Source organism: Aplysia californica, unplaced genomic scaffold (genome assembly GCF_000002075.1).
Source record: "Aplysia californica isolate F4 #8 unplaced genomic scaffold, AplCal3.0 scaffold00338, whole genome shotgun sequence".
Taxonomy (NCBI): domain Eukaryota; kingdom Metazoa; phylum Mollusca; class Gastropoda; order Aplysiida; family Aplysiidae; genus Aplysia; species Aplysia californica.
Window position 1 is genome coordinate 733,627 of NW_004797608.1, and position 9,265 is coordinate 742,891.

Here is a 9,265-nt window from a genome sequence, read left to right on the forward strand (position 1 = left end):
TAAAGGGTTTTGGAAGCTGAGCCTGTAAGTTATTTAGTTGGGTTATTTTGATGGGGTAATTTGGTGGGATATAAACTGAGCAGATAGTGATTGATCTGTGCAGGGTGACCCGTACGACAATAGGCTGGAGGGTCATCTTAAGAAGCACTTGTCCGTGGAGTTTGATGTTGTCGGTGTAGATGGTAGTACCACCGGAAGCAATGTGGATGTGATGATACGCAGTGAATCCTCCTAAGTCTTAGGTTGAAGCCGGGGCGAATTCTATTTCTTGAATACAGGCCACACGTGGACACAGTGTGGCCTGTACTTTACTTTTTACTTTTACTTTTTTTTCTTCCGCTTGTACCCTGGGGTGTCTCGTGGAGACATGGGCGTCTGTCTGCAGCAAGTCGTGTGGCCTGTAGGAGGGACATCCCAGGATCTCTAAGGGTGTCTGCCACAGATTCACTCCATCGTCGCCTTGGTCTTCCTCTGGCTCTCCATTCAGAATATTTAGTGTTGTATGCTCTCAGAGCTGGGCGACCTTTTGTTTTCAATGTGTGGTAGGACTGGTGTTGCTCCCACGGTGTCCCTTATGACTTCATTTTTAATTTTGTCTCTTCTTGTTTTGTTGACGCTCTTCTTAAGCATTTCATCTCGCATGTGACCAGTTTCCTCTGTAGGGCTTTTGTTAGGGACCATGTCTGGCACTGATATGTGAGCGTTGGAAGGAAAATGGCGTTGATGAGCTTCGCCTTGGTGCTCATGGGGATATTGGGATGTTTCAGGAGAGGGCCGAGTTGGTAGCTGAATGTGTTGGCTCTCTGGCATCTAGTCTCTATTTCTCGATCTAATTTTCCATTTTCTGTGAAAATGCTGCCCAAGTATTTGAATTCTCAGCTTTGTTTTAGTTGGGATCCATTGATGTTGATATCCACTTTGCCTGGTCTCCTGCTAATTGTCATGACTTCGGTCTTGCTAATATTGATCTTCATGTCATATTTTTCGCAGCTCGCATATAGTTAGTTCCTATGCTCCTGTAGCTGAGTTTTGTTGTTAATCATTGCCAGGTCGTCTGCAAACATGAGCTCGTTGAGTGCCTCTGGGTCTGGATTGGCCTCTTTTGTTATCTGGTCCATGTAGATCACGAAGAGCACAGGGGAGAGATTGCAGCCCTGTCTCACTCCGGATGTTACTGCAAACCAGTCCTATGTTTCACTGGTAGTTCGGACAGCGCTTCTGCTGTTGGCATAGATAGCCCTGATGTTGTCTAGCAGTTGTCCCTTGATGATCTTTCATAGCTTGTTTTTATTTACTCGATCAAAGGCTTTTTCTTGATCCACAAGTACGAGATGGAGATCTTTGTCGTATTCCAAAGCCCTCTCACACAGTTGTCGGAGTGCGAAGATTGCATCAGTGCACCCTCTTTCTTTTCTAAAACCAAACTTGGCGTCACTGAGAAGATGTTCGGCTTTTGCGCGAGTGCGTAGCTCTAGGATTTTTGCATACATTTTCCACGCATGGCTGAGAAGAGATATGCCTCTATAGGTGTTGCAGTCTTTCTTGCTGCCCTTTTTCTTCCATATTGGCACCACTATCGCATTTTGCCAGTCTGCTGGTACTTTTCTTTCTTCCCATGCTTTCTGGAAGATGATTGTAAGCCAATGTATTCCAGTTTCGCCGCATGCAAGGATGGCTTCGGTTGTGATGCCATCGTCTCCAGCTGCCTTGTTCTTTGGGCTAGTCTTCAGTGCTTCTCTCCTTCACTCTCCAGGATGGTAGGTTCTGAGTGCTCAGGGTAGTTGGCGGTGAAGGGGCACTGTGTGTTTTGTACCTGTACTCCTGATGGGTTTAGTAGTTCTTGAAAATATTCTTCCCATCTTTTTATTATTTCTTTCTCTTCGTGTAGAGCTTCTCCATAAGTATCGTTGATGACAGTGGTGGGTACATAGGGTTCGTCTCTCACTCTCATTGTCTTTACCTTCTTGTAGGTCTTGCAGGTTTCACTTAGTTTTTCGCCATACTAGGTCCATGACTTTTCTTTTGATGTCATAACGACTTTCTTGCTGTGTCTTCTTGCAAGTCTATATTTAATGCAGTCCTCTTCGTTTTTTGACTTGACCCATACATTATACAGTCTCTTTTTTCCTTGATAGCATCCTTAACTTCTTCATTCCACCAGGCTGTTGTTTTTCTGTGTTTTCCTCTTGTTTTATTGGTACCACAGACTTTTTTCATTGTGTCCAGGAGAGTTATTTTGAAGGTATCCCAAGCTTCCTCTACGGTTAGTATTTAGAGTTAATAGAGCCTAGCTTTTCATTTAGCGTGCTTCTGATCTGAGCCTGCGCCTGATCATCTCCAAGCTTATGCATATTTAGTTTCTCTTGCTGTCTTTTATGGTTTTTTGGTTTTCTTTCTTTCTTGGTGGTCAACGTTGTGATGATTGGCCTGTGGTCTGTGTCCAGGCCTGCATTGGGGATGGCTCTTGAGCCTGTGATTGTGATCCGCATTCGTGTTCTCGTTACTATGAAGTCGATCTGTGATGAGACCATGATGTTGTTCATCTGTACCAGGTGTAGATCTGAGAGGCTCTGTGCTGGAAGAAGATGTTGGTGATGAATAAGTCGTGCTCTGCACACAGTTCCAATACATGGTTTCCGTTATAATTGCATGGTGTTCTGTGGTCACTGTGTGGACCCAGGTGTTTTGTCCACGGTGTGCTTCTCTCTCCGACTCTTCCGTTGAAGTCTCCCATTACATAAAGGTCTTCCTCGTCTGGGATGTTGCTAATTAAGTCCGAGAGTTGTTCGAAGAAAGAGTCCTTTTCTTCGTCTGAGTAGGAGTCGTTACATGGTGCATACACCGGAATGTAGTTTGTGGTCTTTTTGCCCTCTCTAATGCTGATTTTGATGAGTCTTTCAGAAATGAAGTCTGTATTCAATATTTCCTTTGCTTTGTCTGGGTGTATGATGAAACCCACACCGTGTTCAGCTCTTTGTTTTTTTCTTACCCCACTCCAAATGAGGACAAAGTTAGAGTGGATCTCTTTTGTACCTGTCCCTTTTTTCCTGATGTCTGTAATGCCCATGATGGAGATCTTGTTCTGGGTCATGAACTATCTCAGGTTCTTTATTTGTCAAGCTGTAAATGTTCCAGATCCCAATTTTTTCATTTTTTCTTGATCGTTGTCCGTTTCCCTCGCCAGGTCGTTTTCCGTTTTGATCGTTTTCCGTGTGGCCTGTAAGTGATGCAATTCTGCAATGGAAGGTCGGATTCCGCCTGCATTCCATTGCAGGACAGCCATTATGTCTTTTTAATTTTGTTCTTGGGGAATAAAGGCCCCGGCTTCGAACTAACACTCTGACTCCTCTTTATGGGGGAGGCAGAGTGTTTTCTAGGTTGCCGTCCTGGATTGGACGGCGGTCTAGTGTGGGATTTGGAGGAGTGACGGACTCCGCTCTTCCCGGGAGCAGGCCGGGGAGGGGGGTCGGAGCTGTCCTCCTCCATTGATTGGTGGTGGGGTATGGGGGTGTCTGCTGGAGAGGGAGGTGGAGGTGGAGCAGACGGAGGGACCTGGGAAGAGGGGGAAGGGTGCACCTCTCGCTCCATCAGAGGAATGAGATGTGAGGTGGAAGAAGCAGAAGAAAAAGAGAAGAAGAGAAAGTGATACAGGAGGGGGGAGGGGGAGGAGAGAGAGAGCGGAGGGAGAATCCACCCTGTCCTCCCCTAGAACTTGAAAGCGGTTTGTTAGTGGTATCTCGGTGGACTGTACCACGGTGGAAGGAAGAACCTTTCTATTTTTAGTCACAGAGACATGCCTGTTGACCGCGGGTTTTGGGAGGTCAGCAGTAGAAGGACTTGCCGATCTCGTGGCTTCCCGTGCTACCTTTGGGTAAGAACGGCCAGGGACCGGGGTCTCAACTGGCGGGCAGGTAGCTTTGCGGGCCTCCTGAAACGAGCAGCCATTTCGTACTTTACACTCTTGGATTGCGCGTTCTTGGATCCAAGTCCGGCAATCCTTACTAAAGGCTGTGTGCTGGCCGTGGAAATCTGGGCAACAAGGACTAGCCTTGCATTCCTTCTCAGGATGCCCGGTCTTGCCACAACGAGGACACACGGCTGCGTGTCAGCATCTCGACTGACTATGTCCGAACATCTGACTCTTAAAACACCGCAGAGGGTTCGGCACATAGGTTCGCACGTCTAAGACCAAGTTTGATGCCCGAACGGTGGCTGGAGGGCGACATGAATCAAAGGTCAAAATGACCGAGTTGGTTTCGAGGGTGGTTTCCCCTCGCCGGAGAGTAATCTGGAGGGCATGGGTCACACCTTCACAGTTTGCCACAGTTTCCTTCATGCTGCAGCCCTTTAGTTCATGGCTGCGGACGACGCCCTTCGAGCAGTTCAACTTCTGGTAGCGCTCGGAAGTGCATGGAATACTGCCGAAGGTGTTCAAAAGTTTGGCCACTTCAGTCTCTGTCGCGCACTTGATGAGGAGTACACCAGAGGACAGCTTCTGGACATTCGTAGGAATGTATCCCAGAACCTGTCGTAGTGCATCTCCCGTCTTGAACAGATTCAGATCAGTGATCTTCTTCTGTGCGTCTTCCTTGCTGCTAATGGCCACGTACGGCTGCTTCGGAAGCTCCTTGGGAGAAGGGAGGAAAGAAGCAACAGTAAAAGTCCTTTTACCCTTCTTTACATGTTAGCTCGGCTCGGCGGCTGCACCCGCTTCCGTGAGCCGAGGCTTTTTATAGTTGGGAGCTGGGGAAGGGTCTTTAGGGGTTTTAATAGTATCCATAAGAGTTCTTTAGGTGTTTCGACTCCGGGGCTCCCCGCCCGCCACCGAGCTCAACAAGGAACCCCGGAGCTATACTCTTCACTAGAAAATACAAGACCCTCCCGTCAAGATTGACTCAGGGTTTGAAGGGGTTTCAGCTCTCAACTGATTGAGTGGCATGGGCCGTGCCACCCTCCCGTCTAAGAGGAAAACCTGAGCCAAAAAGGTGTGTTGGCGAGGGACAGTCCGTGGACTGATCTCACCTCAACCGCCAGGTACCCGGTTTCCCTCCGCATGGGTCGCACCTCACGGTCAACAAGGCTCCCACTCTGTGGGATGGGGACCTCTCTTTTTGCTGCACATGAGGTCAGCGGTGGGAGAAAAGATAAAGGAAGAAAGAAAGAAGGATGGAGAAGAGGAAGATACCCCAAAGTAAGTGTCGCACATGGATTCCAGAGGGTTGGGGTCTGTGTGCGACATTTCGCCTTTGAAGGGGTTGCACCTTCTGCAGACGAAGCAGTGGGTCTATTTAAATCCCCCCGACCCACTGGGGGGAAAGATGTACTTGTCTGTGGAGTGTGTTGTTGTCCTTGTAGATGGTGGTACCATCGGAAGCAATCTGGTTCTCCGTGTGAATGTGATGATACGCAGTAAATCCTCTTAAGTCAATGGTTGAAGCCGGGGCGAATTTTATTTCTTGAATACAGGCCACATGTGGGCACAGTGTGGCCTGAAAGTGTTGCAATTCTGCAATGGAAAGTCGGATTCCGCCTGCATTCCACTGCAGGACAGCTATTATGTCTTTTTAATTTTGTTCTTGGAGCATAAAGTCCCCGGCTTCGAAATAACACTCTGACTCCTCTTTGCGGGGGAGGCAGAGTGTTTTCTAGGTTGCCGTCCTGGATTGGACGGCGGTCTGGTGGGGGATTTGGAGGAGTGATGGAATCAGCTCTTCTCGGGAGGTCGGAGATGTCCTCATCCATAGGCAGGAGTTTGTCTGCTGGAGGGGTAGGGGGAGGTAGAACAGACGAAGGGGGCTGGGAAGGGGGGAGGGGCTGGGGAGAGGGGACATGGCCCACCTCACACTCCATCAGAGGGATGGGCTGTGAAGTGGAAGAAGAAGAAAAAGAAGAAGAAGAAGAAAGGGTGATAGAAGAGGAGTGAGGGGGAAAAGACGGGGCGGAGGAATAGTCCTTCCGTTCAATGTTCGGTTTGGTTAAATGCCATTGAGGTATGCTGGACATGGCAAAGGGCTTGATTATGTCTTCAGAAAATGCAATGTCTTGGAGATCGTTCTGGATTCTTATTCCGAAAGGGCTTACTTTATTTCCTAAAGAGGATAGAGTTTGTAATCTTCGGAAAGGCCAAAGACACATTTGTGGGCTGGGTTTTGGGGTACTGAGCTAAGTTTCAAAGCGTACTGCAAAGAGAGTTTTTTTCTTCTAATTTCTAAAGATGGTTCGTGAGCTGCTGCCTGTAAACTTTCTACAGATGAAGTACGGAAAGCGCCTAGGGCAAGGCAAAGGCCTTGGTTCTGAACAGGGTCTAAAATTTTAAGATAAGATTTTCTAGCTGATCCGTAAACAGGACTGGCATAGTCCAGCCTGGAACGGACAAGGGAGCGGTAGAGTTGAAGTATTTCAGTATCCCTTCCCCATTCGGGATTGGATAATACTTTTAAGGCGTTGAGAGCACTCTGACACCTCGTCTGTAGGTCTTTCAAGTGTGGAAGGAAAGAAAGTTTATTGTCGAAGAGTATCCGCAGGAAATGAGCTTGTTTTTTTAACAGGAATTTTCTCCCCAAACAAATATAAATCTGGTGTGTGCGACAGACAAAAATGTACACAGTTTGTTTTTGTTGTAGAAAATTTAAACCCGTGCCCGTTTGCCCAAGTTTCCAGTTTATGGAGTTGAAGCTAGAGCTGACGTTCAATGAGATCTATTTTGGATTTGGATTTATAGCAGATCAGGAAGTCGTCAACGTAAAGTGAGCAGTCAATATTGTTTTGAAGGGTTTTGTGATGGAATTGATTTTGATTTAGAGAAGAATGGGTGATAAGATGCTTCCCTAGGGGACTTCTTGGGTGTGTAAATTTGATAGGGTTGAACCTACTTTTACTTGAAGTGATCGATCTTTCAAAAAGTTTTGTATAAATTCGGGAAGATTTCTGCGTAAGCCTAAGTCATGCAGGTCTTTTAAAATGCCATTTTTCCATGTGGTGTCGAAGGCTTTTTCTAAGTCGAAAAAAATAGCCGCAATGTGCTCTTTCCGAATGAAAGCTTCCCGAAAGAAAGTTTCAAGTGGGACGAGATGATCAATAGTAGAGCGATTTTTGCGAAAACCGCATTGGAAATTGGATAAGGAGTTTGAGGTTTCGAGAAACCACATTAGACGTCTGTTAATACGTTTTTCAGTAAGTTTGCAGAAACAGTTTGTAAGTGCTATGGGACGGTAGTTTGATGGGTTAGAGTGATCTTTTCCTGGTTTGGGGATTGGTATAATAGTGGCAAGACGCCAACTGTTCGGAAATTGTTGAGAATGCCAGAGTTAGTTGTAAATATCAAGGAGTAAAAGGAGTGTTTCGTCTGGGAGATGTTTGATGATATCGTACTTTTGAATATGTCCGGCCCGGGACTGGGGTCACGACTGGCATGCAGACAGCTTTACGGGCTTCTTGGGAGGAGCACCCATTTTGCGCTTTGTGCTCTTGGATTGCACGATCTTGGATCCAAGTCAGGCAATCCTTGCTGAAGGCTGTGTGCTGGCCTTGGCAATTTGGGCAGCAAGGACTAGCCTTGCATTCCTTCTTAATATGCCCAGTCTTGCCACAGGGAGGACACACGGCTGCACGTCGGCATCGCGACTGGCTATGGCCAAACTTCTGACACTTGAAACAGCGCATAGGGTTTGGCACATAGGGTCGCACGCCCAGGACCAAGTATGATGCCCGAATGGTGACTGGAGGGCGGCACGAATCGAAAGTTAGAATAATCGTATTCGTTTCGAGTGTGGTCTCCCCCCACCGAAGAGCAATCCGGCAGGCTTCGACCACACCTTCGCAATTAGCCACAATTTCCTCGTTGGAGCAGCTCTTCAGCTCATGGCTGCGGACCACGCCCTTCGATCGGTTGAACTTCTGGTGTCGCTCGGATACACAAGGAACACCGCAGAAGGTCGTGATTTTTTTCCATTTTGACCAGTTCTTCATCTGATGCGCATTTGACGAGGAGTGCACCAGAGGACAGTTTCTGAACATCCGTAGGAATGTACCCCAGAACTTGTCTTAGTGCTTCTCCCGTCCTAAACAGGTTTAGATCTGTGATTTTCTTCTGCGCATCGGTGCTGCGGATGGTCAAGTACGGCTCCCTGGGAGAAGGGAGAAAAGAGGCGGCCGCAAAGGTAATTTTTCCTGTAGTGACAGATGGTTCGCTCGGTCCGGCGGCCGCACCCGCTTCCCCGAACCGAGACTTCTTACCGTTGGGGGCTGGGGAAGGGTCTTTGGTGTTTTTAGAACCCATAGAAAGTGTGAGGTTGGTTCTCAGCTCCGGGGGTCCCCATCCGCCATCGAGCCCAACAAGGGGGCACATTGCTCGGAGAGTCAGAGCTGTGCCAGGTCTACCCCGGAGTTATACTCTTTCCAAGAGTGTGCAAGACCCTCCCGTCAAGATTGACCGAGGGTCTGAAGGGGTTTCAGCTCCCAACCGATTGAGTGGCATGGGCCGTGCCCCCCTCCCGTCTAAGAGGAAAACCAAAGCCAAAGAGGTGTGTTGGCGAGGGACAGTCCGTACACTGATCTCACCTCAACCGCCAGGTGCCCGGTTTCCCTCCGCACGGGTCGCACCTAACTGTCAACAAGGCGCCCACTCTGTGGGATAGGTGACCTCTCTTTTTGCTGCACATGAGGTCAGTGGTGGGAGAAAAGATAGAAGAAGAAAGAAAGAAGGAAGGAGAAGGGGAAGATACATCAAAGTAGGTGTCGCATCCGGATTCCAGAGGGTTGTACCTCCTGCAGACGAAGCAGTGCATCTATTTATACCCCCCCCCCGGACCCACTGGGGGTGAAATTAACCTTAAAAACTACGGCCGGCAAAATCGGGCGAAATCAAAGAAACGTAAAAGGGTGTTCGCGCGTGTATTGAGGTTCATCAACGTTGGTGGAATGGATAAGTATTGAATATCAAATGAAATGAAAATATTATTGTCTCTGCAATAAAAAGCATCTTCTGAAATACATTTTCATACAAGTTAGAAAATAGATTTTTTACAAATACCATGCTGAACTTAGACTTAACATTGCATATGCTAATTAGTATGATTTTGTTTTTGTTTAGGAGCTATTGGTCTTCTTGTAGTGCACAAACCTTTTAGTTTTAGCACATGGCTGTGTTAGTTATATTTTGGACTAATCATCTGTCAGTGCGGAGCAGAGGTCAGGAAACTGCGATTTTTGAATTAAGTTGTTTTTTGTTGTTGTTGTTTTTTTCGGGGGGGGGGGGGGGGGGGGG